This window comes from Microtus ochrogaster, chromosome 17 (assembly GCF_000317375.1).
Source record: "Microtus ochrogaster isolate Prairie Vole_2 chromosome 17, MicOch1.0, whole genome shotgun sequence".
NCBI lineage: Eukaryota > Metazoa > Chordata > Mammalia > Rodentia > Cricetidae > Microtus > Microtus ochrogaster.
In genome coordinates this window covers 8,883,603-8,895,598 of record NC_022019.1, presented here as the reverse complement: position 1 = coordinate 8,895,598, position 11,996 = coordinate 8,883,603, and the positions used below count along the sequence as shown (strand labels likewise).

The window sequence follows — 11,996 nt, the reverse complement described above, 5'->3', positions numbered from 1 at the left end:
CCTTGGTAGACCAGGCTGGCCTCGAACTCACAGAGATCCGCCTGCCTCTGCCTCCCGAGTGCTGGGATTACAGGCGTGCGCCACCACCGCCCGGCTTAATTTGCTTTTCTTTTGAAAGACAAGATCTTGTGTAGTCCAGAATAGCTTTGAACACATCATTTCAGCAACGCTAGCCTTGAACGCCTGATCCTCCAGTCCTCATGATTCCCGAGTGCTGGGGTTACAGGAATGCACCTTACAAGGAAGTGCCTTGTTTCCACTCTGATTGGCAGTGTGAACCTGGGAGAGTGGAGCCTGAAAATGAGGCACACCAGAGTCTCAGGAAGTAACCGACTTTATTTGGGGCATCAGACGATTTATGCTCTGAGGGTTAAGCAAGGTCACGTGAGCAAAGTTCACAGGAATTAGGCTAAATACAGTCGTGAGGGCGTGTTCACGTGAGTAAGGCTGCTCAATCACAAGGACGACCTCAGGTCAGGACATTGTCTAAGCAGAAAGATAATCTGATCTGCAGAAAACCCATTCTTACTTAACACACCGAGGAGGGATACCAAGAACAATTTTGTGCTTAGAGAGTGTGTGTGTGTGTGTGTGTGTGTATATGTGTGTCTGTGTGTGTTTGCTAGAACACGTAAGCACACAAGTGGGAGGGTTTGTACATCTGTGTACATGGATTTGCCTCTGTTAGCTTGGGCGTCCTCAATTGCTTCCCACTTTTTAACTTTATTTCTGAGGCAAGGTTTCCCCTCACCTCCACCATGGAACTCACCAGTTTTGCTGACGTGGTTGACCAGCAAGATCCTCCTGTCTTTCTCTGGCTGCCCTGCACGGAGGCTACAAGCATGTACTACTGTGTACAGACATGTTTTATTTTATTTTCTGGATGCTGGGAATCGAATGCAGGTCTTCTGCTGATCTGCTGGTGTCTTAAGCACTTTACTGATCGTGCTAACCTGAGCTATCTTCCCTCTTTTTTTTTTTCATTCAATTTTAGTGCTAGAGATCCATTCCAGGACTTTTTACAAACTAAGTAGGGCTCTATCAATAAGCTAAATAATTTTTTTGTTGTTTTTTGTTTTTCGAGACAGGGTTTCTCTGTGTTTTTCTGTGTATGTAGCTTTGGAGCCTGTCCTGGCACTAGCTCTTATAGACCAGGCTGGCCTCGAACTCACAGAGATCCACCTGTCTCTGCCTCCCGAGTGCTGGGATTAAAGGCATGCGCCACCACCGCCCGGCTCTTTATTTTATTTTTAAATAAATTTGAGGCTAGCCCAGGCTGGCCTCAAACTTATAATCATCCAGCCTTGAGCTCTTGAGTGCCAAGGTAACAGTAAAATTGCCATCACATGCCTCTAGACCCTTATATAATGTTCTATTACACATATGTGATGCTTTACATTATACAGTAATTAGATAAACCATTTTATACGTTCTGATTATATATATTTCTTGAGGCAGGGTCTTACCTTGTAACCCAGACTGGCCTAGAACTTACTACGTAGTCCACCATAGCCCCACGTTTATAGCGGTACAGCAGCCCTCCCTCAGCATTTCCAGACTCTGGGACTACAGGTGAGGGCCTTGATACCAGGTGGCTCTTTGTTTTGTTTTGTTTTTTCCTATTGTTTGTTTTGTTTCATTTTCCTTTTTTCCTGGTTCCTTGAGTGTAGAGTCAGGTTGTCGGTTTGGCCTTTTCTTGTTTAAATGTAAGCATTCAGGCCTGTGAAGTGGTTCAGCTCAAGGTAAAAGCACTTGTTCCCCATGACTGGTGGCTTGAGTTCAACCTGCGGGATTCACTGTGGAAGGTGAGAGCCACCTCTCAAAGCTGTCCTCTGGCTGTGGGAGCCTCTGTGCTCACATGCACCTGTGCACATGCAAGTGGGCGTGCACACGTACACACACATACACAAATGCAGGCTTTCACAAGTGTGAATTTCCTTTAGAACACTTTTACTATGTCTGGCCAATGTTGGTGTGCATGGCTCCTAACGTGCTTTGTTGAAACATTCACTCACATGTATTTTCTGCCGTCAATTTTCCCTGTACCAGGTTTCCAGTTTCATCTTATTAAGGTTCAGAGATGGTATTTTCTATGATTTTTATTATGATAAATTTACCTAAAATTGTTGAATATAAAATATTTCTGGTGCCTTGGTCTTTTTATATAAAAATATGATCGATTCATGTGAAAATACACAAAAGCTATGCTCGTACATCTCCATCTTTCCATGCCTACAGGGTTCGGTCACAAATTATACCTTTACACACCGTGTGCCTGTTGATGAGCTTTGTAAGGATTGTGTTACACCTTTCCATTTGTCTTTTAAATCATAAGCTGGTTTCTTTTTGAAAGATAGGGTCTCCCTGTTTGGTGTAGTAACTCCAGAGGCAGGAGGTGGATCATTTCATTGTGAGGTAGAGACCAGGCTGGTCTTCACAGTGAGTTCCAGGCCAGCCAGGGCTACACAGTTAAAAAAAAAAAAAAAAAAAGATAGTGTCTCCCTTTGCAGTCTGGCCCAACCTGGAACTAGCTGTTTGGCCAGGCTCTGCTTAAATTCTTCCAGCCTCTGCTTCCCCAGTGCTGAGATTATAGAAGCGAATAGTTACGTCCAGTATAAAGTGATTCAGATACAACCTCATAAAATAGGTTTTATGATGAAACCTGAACCCCGCACCCACGTGAAGTACCTTGTCTACAACTCCCCAGCAATAAATCGTGGCGCCAGCACTCAGCCCCGTTCCTTTTACACTCACTTCTCTATTCTAGACCTTTCATTCTCATTTTGGTCATCTTATTCTGAGGAATCAAAGGATTTCCAAATTAGTCCCCACTCAGTACATTTCCGAACCCAGCACCCAGGACCCACACATGTGAGTCCTATAGGACCGGTATAGCCCTAGCCCTCGAGTCTCCGGTTAGAGGCGGATCTATTGTGCGCTTCAAACTCAGGAAGTTTTCCTTTTGTTCCACGGATGATGCTGAAACTCGAATTCAGGCGTCCCCCGAGTGTTAGTCAAGTACTCTACCCACGAGCTACCTCTTCAGCCCTAACTTCTCCTGTTTGATCCCAAACATTTGGGAAACTTGTTTCTTACCTGTTCTGAGATCCCGGTACTTTACCTAGCACCCATCCACAGTTACTTCTCTGTCAAAGTCACCATACATTACGTCTCCCAGATTCAAAATTTGGATTTACCCCTACTGGCAATTTACAGTCTCAGAGACGAAACCGAAAGTCCTGAAGGCTAGGTTGATCTGGAAAGCAGCCGGCCAGCGGGGACGGTGGCGAGACACTCCGCTAAGCGCTAAGGGGCCCTGGCGACGGCGCAGGCCCGGGATTCTGGAGGCGCAGCCACGGCCCCGCCCCACCGCGCTCCGCCCCGCCCCGCCCAGCCCCGCCGCGCCCCGCTGCACCCGAGCGGAAGCACCGCGGCTGGAACGCTGGCTGCGGGGGACCCAGGAGCCGACCGTCTGGAGCCGAGGACGTCCACCGGGATCGCCAAGCAGGTGCGTGGGTGCCCCAGGAGGCCGTCTGGTCGTTCTGAGGGTCCTGGTAGTACTAACTGGGTGACTGTCGTGACCTCGGCTGACGCCTTGCTCAGGGGTCGCGGCCCTAGGCCGGGTGCACCCGGGAGGTCAACCTTGTTCTGGGTGGCCAAACGTCCCCGAAGAACCGCCCCAGAACGCTACTCTCTGAAAGTTAGATTTCCAAGGAAACTCATGCAAAAGTACAATAGTTTGGTGAATACTGCGGCATTTATGTAGGAAGCAGGGTAGCGGAAAAAATGAGCTTGTTGAAGTCTGGAGTTGAAATTTAGCCAGAGCTGACTGTAAAACTTAGCTCTGGGTCCTATTAAGACAAAAAATTAAAAATAAATGAAAGGGGTAGGTGGGTTAATTTACACTTTTAGCCAAGACCGGGAATAGAGAAGTTCTTATCTGTCTGGGCCTTGTCTGTGTCAGTTACAATTTATTTAAAAGAAAAAGAGGGGAAGAAATACACCCTGTAGGTTTGCCCTTGGGTTGGATTTGTGCGTCTGCGCCACTAGAAGGTACTTCCTGCGTTCTGGCTATTCTTGCTGGTGAAGCTGACTCACGTGGGAGGACTGAGACTGCCTGGAGGAATGGCCTCCCTCAGATTGGCCTGGGGGGCGAGTCTGCAGGAGCATTTTCTTGCTAACTGACTAGCTCATTGTAGGTGTCTCTTCTGAGTAGGTGGTCTGGGGTATGTAAGAAAACCAGGTTGGGCAGAACCAGAAAGCAAGCCAGTATGCTGCGTTCCTCCCTGGCCTCTGACTCCAAAAGTGGTTCTCATCTTCCTAATGCTGCCACCTCTTCTTGTGGTGACCCCCCAGCTATAAAATTATTTTCGTTGCTACTTCATAACTGTAACCTTGCTACTGTTATGGCTCATAATGTAAATATCTGTTTTCCAATGGTGTTATGCCCCTATGAAAGGGTCCTTTGACACCTGGGGTCGTGATCCACGATTGAGAGCCACTGGCCTTCAGGTTTCTGTCTGGAGTTCATGCCCTGACTTCCTTTCGTGGTAGACTGTAAGCTGTGAGATGAAATGAACTCTTCCTCTTCAGGTTCCTTTTGCTTATGAACTTTATGACTTATTTCCCAGCTTGGTATTTCTTGCAGGAATCCTATTTAAGGCCCCGTTATGAGACATTCAAGTCAATAAAATATTTCTTGCTGGAATTCCAAACGATTCATTAGGGGATGGAGTGGGTAGACCTCAGCCTTCTGTGGATTCTGGACTGTAAATGACAATACATTGATAGTAGCAAACTAACCATGGTGTTTGAAGGGGAAAGACGCCCTGAGTAAGAGCGTGCTGCAGAAGTTTTCATCGCATTTGACTCCATCCTTATTCCGGAAGTACTTTTTAGGTAAATAGTTTAATGCTGTGTGCCAAGGAGATACATCCAGAACGTCTGTTTCCCATTCCAGATGTATGCCGTTGGCACTGTTTAGTCTGGCCATGCTAATAGTGTCAGAAGGTTTTTCTTTTTTTTTTTTGTATTAACATCATGTTTATTGATTCTTTGGAAAATTCACATGATGCACCCCAATCCCATTCATTTCCCAGTTCTTCCATGTCTACCCTCCACCCTGATAGTCTTCTCGTGCAAAGGAAATTAAAATATAAATAAATAAAATAGAAAACACTTTGCTCCTCCACCTTTCCATCACATATTCATTTGTCATAATGGCCTTGAGAGCTATGTATGATATGTCACACACTATACCCTTTTGTCCAAACAGTTTTACTTGCAAATGTTTATTACAATGAGTTGTTGGTCTGAATCAAGGCCCTGCATAAAAGTTGTTTGTGTGGCCTTACCATAGATGGGATAGTATGGGTCTGTGTTGATGTCCACAGACTGTGTCATCACTGGGGGCCATTTGGATGCCTGTGGTCTGGGTCCATACCTGAGTCCATAATGATGTCCAGCCCCACACTGTCCCCTCAGCAGGAGAGTTCTTCCTCCCTCAGGAGAACTGACCCTAGGGGTATGGGCAGAGTAGAGCTGGCCTCGAAATTCTACAGCCCTAGGAGAACTTCCCATTCCCCTCTGCTGGCCATGGCAACAGGAGAGCTGACTTTGAGGGTGTTGCCGTGGGTGCAGGAGAGCTGACCCTAATCCTTGTCTTGCTGGCACTGGGGAGGTAGTCCTGGTGGATTCCCAGAAGGTTTTTCTATAACCCAGGGCTTTATGTGTGAGTGTTTTAAAGTGGTCTGGATTCTAGCTAGGCATATAAATAAAGCAGAGCTCCTAAGTAGAATTAGCTTCTATGTAGAAATGATGACAAGGGTGGAGAGCAGCCAATGAAAGAAAAGTAGGATGTGATCAATTCTGGGACCAATGACAGGGTAGCCGATAGGAAGATAGTTCTTGATGGGTCAGCCTTAGGACTTCCAGAAAGGAAGACTACCCGCTACCGTTTACTAGAGAGGCAGCCTTTCTTCGCTGTGTGGTCTTTAAACTTTTCTCAGAAGTTAGGTCTCTGTAGCTGTGTGGGCTCACTAGAGTCTCTGTTCTATGGCATCCGTGTTTTTATGTCAGTACCATGGGGTTTTGGTTACTATGGCTCTGCAGTATACCTGAGATGAGAGCATCCTTCTTTCTGCTAAGGATCACTCTGACTATTGGGGGTCTTTTGTGCACCCACATGAATTTTAGGATTTTTTTTTTTTGGTCTTCTTTTAAAAATATCTTTGGGATTTTGATTGCTTTGAATCTGCAGATCATTTTCAATAATACAGCCATTTTTATAATATTCTGTCAGCACATGGGAGGCCCTCCTTCTAGTTTCTCCTTCTGATTGTGCTTTAAAGTGTTCCTCATAGAGGTATTTCACCTCCTTTTATTGGATTTATTTCTAATTTGATTTTTTTGTTTGTTTTTTGAGACAAGCTTTGGAGCCTGTCCTGGAACTAGCTCTTGTAGATCAGCCTGGCCTTGATCTCACAGAGATCCGCCTGCCTCTGCCTCCCGAGTACTGGGATTAAAGGCGTGTGCCACCACTGCTCGGCTTCTAATTTGATTTTTAAAAGCTATTAGAAGTGACCTTTTTTTTTCCCCTTAGAGTTTTTTTTTTTTTGACAAGTTTGTTATTGGTTCATAAAAAGGATGCCTGTCTTTGTTAGTTTTGTTTCCTGCCACTTTTCTAAGAGTCTTACCAAGTCTAAGGACTTTCTGGTAGAAGCCAGTCATGGAATCACACACCTGTAATCCCAGCACTCTGAGGGCTAAAACAGGAGGGTCACCGTGAGTTTGAGGCCTGGGCTTCACACTGAGTTCTACAGCCAGTACAAACAAGACCCTAGTTTAACACTAAACCAACCCAGTAAGTGTGGTGGTGCATGCCTTTAATCCTAGGACTTGGGCAGTAGAGGTAGACAGCTAGATCTCTGAGTTCAAGCCCAGCCTGGTCTACATAGCAAGTTCTAGGCTAGCCAAAGCTACAACAATGAACAACAAATACCTAAAGTAAACAAAAAAATGCAATAAAAATCAACAGTGCAAAGTTTCTGGTGGAGTCCTTAGGATCTTTTGAAGATGGCGTCACGTCATGTGGAAATAGGGATGAATTGCCTTTTTTGTTCCGTGTGCGTTTCTTTCATTTCTCTCTCATCTCACTAGTCCAGTAAGACTTCTAGCACTATGTTGAAAAGAGTGGAGAGTTGTTACCCTTGTCTCTTTTCTAATTTTATATGAAATTCCCCATTTAGTGAAATGTCATGTTTAACTCTTACTATGTTGAGGTTCATCCCTTCTGTTTCTGCTTTCTCAAGGGCTTTGTCATGAAGGGATGTTGGACTTTGTGAAAGGCCTTTAATGCATTGATAGATGTGATCATGTGATTTTTGTCATGAAATCTTTTTGTCCGTTGTATTACATTTATAGGTGTGGATATGTTGAACCGGGCTTACATCCCTGAGATGAAACTAACTTTTACAGTGTGTGATCTTATTAATGTGTTCTTGAAATCGATTTACAATATTTTTAAGGAATTTTGTAGTTGTCGGAGAATTTGGTGTGTAGTTTTCTTTTTGTTGTTGTTGTGCCCTGTCTGGTTTGATGTCAGGGTGATACTGACTTTGTAGAATGAGCGTGGTAGTGTTCCTTCCCCTTTCTGCTTTGAGGAGCAGTTTTTGTTATTTTTTTTTTAATTTAAACACTGCTTGGCTCTTTTGAGGAGCAGTTTGAAGAGTTCTGGTGTTGCCTTCCTCTTAACAGTATGGGAGATTGTGGCAGTGAGCCGTCCCGTACCGTGTGCCACTTTGTGGGCACATTTATTACCATCCCAACTTAGGTACCTGTAGCAGCTGCTTAAGTTGTCTGTGTCTTCTTGACTTAATTTTGGTAGGTCATGTATTTGTAGGAATTGTTCATTTCCTCCAGATTTTCTAGGGTTTTTGTTTTGTAATGCAAGTTATAGGATTCCCAAAGATACTCTGCATTCTATTCCAAGGTATTGTAACATCCCGTTTCCATCTCTAATTTCTTAACCCCTCTCTCTCTCTCTCTCTCTCTCTCTCTCTCTCTCTCTCTCTCTCTCTCTCTCTCTCTCTCTCTCTCTCTCTCTCTTTCTCTCTCTCCCTCCCTCCCTCCTTCCCTCCCTCCGCTCTCTCTTTAAGGGCTTACGTAGCCCAGGCTTGTCTGAGGCTTTCCCTCTAGCTGAGGATAACCTTGAACTTCTAACCCTCTACGGCCACCTGTGGTGCTGGGATTATAGACTTGTACCACCATGCCCAGTTTAGCTGACACTGAAGAGTCAGCCCATGACTGCGCAGACACTCCTCAAACTGTATTTTTTGTCAGCCTGCCTAGAAGTTTGTCAGTGTTGCTTATCTTTCAAAGAACCAACTTTTCGTTTGGCTAACCCATGCCTTGTTCTTTTTTAGGCCCTGTTTCACTCATTTCTGCTCTATCTGCAACTTTTGATTTTGACTTGTTCTTGTTTTCTAAGAAGTTAGGGGTGAATCATTAGTTTGAGATTCCACTGATTTGTTTTATTTTTGAGACAGTGTCTCACTACGTAGCCTTGACTGGCTTAGATTTTACAATGTAGACCAGGCTGGCCTCAAACTCAGAGAACCACACTCTGCCTCTTGAGTGCTGGGATTAGAGATGGATGCCATCACACCCTGCCCTACTCTGGTCTTTTAGTGTGAGCAATAATAGCTATAAAGTTCCCTCTTAGATCCGTCTTTGCTGTAGCCCAGACTGGCTGAGCCTCTCCTTTTAGTCTGTCTGTCTGTCTGTCTGTCTGTCTGTCTGTCTCTCTCTCTCTCTCTCCCCGCCCCCACTGTGTCTCTTAATTGGTGAGTTAAGCCCTTTCCATTTGAGGTTATTATTGAGAAATGTTTACTACTTCGTGTTATTTTTTGTTGGTTGTTTTCCTGGCCAGGTGGATAGTTTGGTCTCTTCTTTTTCCCTATTCCTGATAAGAGTTTGCTGGCTTACTGCAAAGTTGGCCCCGGCTTTGTTTTCATGCCTCCCAAAAAGGTGTTATTCCTTCTGCTCTTGTGATTGAGGCTATTTTTCCTCCTCTGTGGTAGTATGAGCGTCATTCTTAAAGTGTCTTCTGCAGTGCTGACTTGTTGGCTATGAACTGCCTTAGACTGTGCTTTTCTTGGAATGCCTTTGTTTATCAATCAAATTTATTTTGGAGGGATACCAAGTGGGTTTTATTTACTTATTTATTTAATGTATTTGTTATATATACAGTGTTCTGCCTGCACATACGCCTGCAGGCCAGAAGAGGGCACCAGATCTCATTACAGATGGTTGTGAGCCACCATGTGGTTGCTGGGAATAGAACTCGGGACCTCTAGAAAAGCAGCTAGTGTTCTTATCCACTGAGCCGTCTCTCCAGCCCCTCAATCAAATTTAAGTGATAGTTGCTGGATACAGAGTAATCTAGGTCATCAGTCATTTATATTCAACATTTAAAATATTCAGTCCTGTTCTTTCCTTGCTTTTAGGTTGAAGATGAGATTGTGTTCTGGGCTCTGTAGGCAAGTTGACACTTTCCCGTTATATTGTTTGCTTCTGCTTTTGACATCTTGACTAGTCCATGCCATGGAGCATTCTTCTAGCTGTGTCTGTCTATCTGTTTTCTTTCTCTAGATTTGGGGACTTTACTGCTGTAAGTTTATTGACTATACAATAAAACAGTAAAAATAGTAAGGAAGGGTAGCAACGGGGAACACATGGAGAAAGAAAGAGTGTGGTGGCTCACTCTGTAACCTAGGCACTTATGAACTATGCTACATCATTAGTTCAAGTCCAGCATGTGCTAGAGAATGAAAAACAAACAAAAATAAAAAAATAAATGAACAAGGATTTTTCCCAATAATGACAAAACAAGTATAAACAAAACTAGGTGAATATTTGAAAATATAAAAGCATTTCAATTTTTGGCGTTTTTTAATATGATAAAAATGAAAATTTTTATAAAAGTGTAGTGAAAAGAGTATCATTTAACATGGCTTTTAAATCAGTCCCTTCCTTGGTAAACTGACCTTTTAAGGTCAAGAACTGAGCTTTCTTCTGTCATCCCAGCACTGACTTGGAGGGACGTTTGAGCTCATTGCCCGTGCTATTCTTTCAGCTAACTGAGCATGTCCGTTAGTTTTGAGATGTACCCGTTGAGGCCTGCTCCCCAGCCCCTCTTACCGAGGGCTCCCTTTGGCTGGGCGAGCCCGGCTCTTTCCTTTGTTACAGCTAAGCGATCAGAGCTCTTTCTGAAGTGGACAGCACCAGAACAGACTGTATGTTCGTATTTCTCCAGCATGGCTGCCCTGCACAGGACCCTCTGAGCAGGTAGCAGGCTAAACCATTCCTTCTCTGCGAAGTGCACAGCCACATCCTTGAAAGTCACGGATTCATGGAGCTTGGCAGATAAAGTGAGAGCTAGCTGCCAAGATTGGATCTTTGGTAAATGGAGGTCATTTTGTGCGCTGTGTGGTGGCCGTCACAAGCCAAACCTTCACACCTCTTGTCATTTAATTTTTACTTTAGAAGTAAAGGCTCTGGTGCTGGGGGACGAGGGTGCACCTCAATGACAAAGGCTTTCAACGCAGCCGGGTTGGATCTCTAGCATTTCAAGAAAATAAGGGAAGCAGGAGAAGAAGAAGGGGGCGGGGTGGGGAAGGAGAAAGGGGGAGAGAGAGGGGAAAGCGTCTACGTGTTCTTGAGCCACAGTAACTATGTCTCATATTTAGAGGGCCCTTCATAGTCTACACTATGGCAGCACGTTTGTTCTTCATTCTGGCGGAAGGAAGCTGCACATACATCCTGCTGATTGTTCTGAGTCAACCTTCAGTGTGATGTCATCGTGTGCAGGAGGAATGTGAGACCCAGTGTCCTTGGTGTACACAACCCCCCCAACCCCCGCCACACAGGGAGAGGAGACCATGTGAAGGAGGGCTCCACCATCATCAGCCATAAAGACACGATCACATGACCAAAGACTAAACCTTGGAATGATAGGCCATTTTTATTTCTCTGCATACAGCCTGCCTAAAGATGAGGTAGAAGGCAGATCTTTAAGATGTCAACCCATTACTAAATTACCAAATAGACCGCCAAATTTCTGGATTTCTGAATAAAGCATAGATTCAAGATTCAATTCCTGGTGGGTCTGGGCGGTGGCCTATGCTTTTAATCCCAGAATTCAGGAGGTAGAGGTGATTGGGTCTCTGAATTCAAGGCCAGCCTGATCTATTGTGTGAGTTCCAGGACAGCCAAGGATACATAGAGAAACCCTGTCTTGAAAAGAAAAAGAGAAAGCTTCAATTACTGGTTTTTGCCTGTGCCAGTCAGCACAGAGTGGCTACAATTTCAATAACGTGCATTACGAACCCATAGAAAGGATTCTTAGTCATAATATCAGCCATGAAAACTAAAAAGTACTCCAGAAACAACACATATTAATATTGCTGCAAGCTAGGATGGTCATGTTAGCCTTGGGGTTTGGATGGGATGGGTGGTTCAAGAGGACACTGTGACACATTCCTGGGGACTAAGAAGTTTGTTATTGCCACCACGAGCAGAGAACCAAATGGACAGTACTGTGGTGGGGGTTCCAAGGAGTGTTTAGGCCCCAGCACCAGAAAGAGAGAGACCTTGTGGCTTCGTTTTATCCTTTCTGTATGGTGGGAAGGTGCATAGTAAGAACCCGCAGCCAGGCTTCCTGATCCGTGGCTGGAGGATGGGAAGGGGACAGGGAACAGGACGTGATACTCCTTTTGATGTAGATTCGCTTCCCTAAAGTCACTGTCAGCGGTATTGGCTGGAAAGTACCTCCTTAAATGCTATGACTTGAGCTAGCTGAGATCCCAGGACACAGCTGAGGCCAAAGAACTGTTACAAGTTCAAGACTGAGATACAAAGTGTGTTCCAGGCCAGCCAGAGCGACATAAAAACTCTGTCTCAAAAATCTTGTGTGTGTGTGTGTGTGTGTGTGTGTG

The 11,996-nt window shown here is 44.7% G+C and overlaps 1 protein-coding gene across 2 annotated transcripts in view; it reads left to right on the top strand.

The window, feature by feature from the left end:
* The first annotated feature begins 3,432 nt into the window (after positions 1-3,432).
* The window catches only part of Parp4 (poly(ADP-ribose) polymerase family member 4), a 104,057-nt gene continuing 95,493 nt past the window's right edge, over positions 3,433-11,996 (top strand). For both annotated transcript variants that reach the window (XM_026783255.1, XM_013349240.2), the window contains exon 1: positions 3,433-3,508. The gene's annotated coding sequence lies outside the window, so the exon portion shown is untranslated. The remainder of the gene's footprint in view (positions 3,509-11,996) is intronic.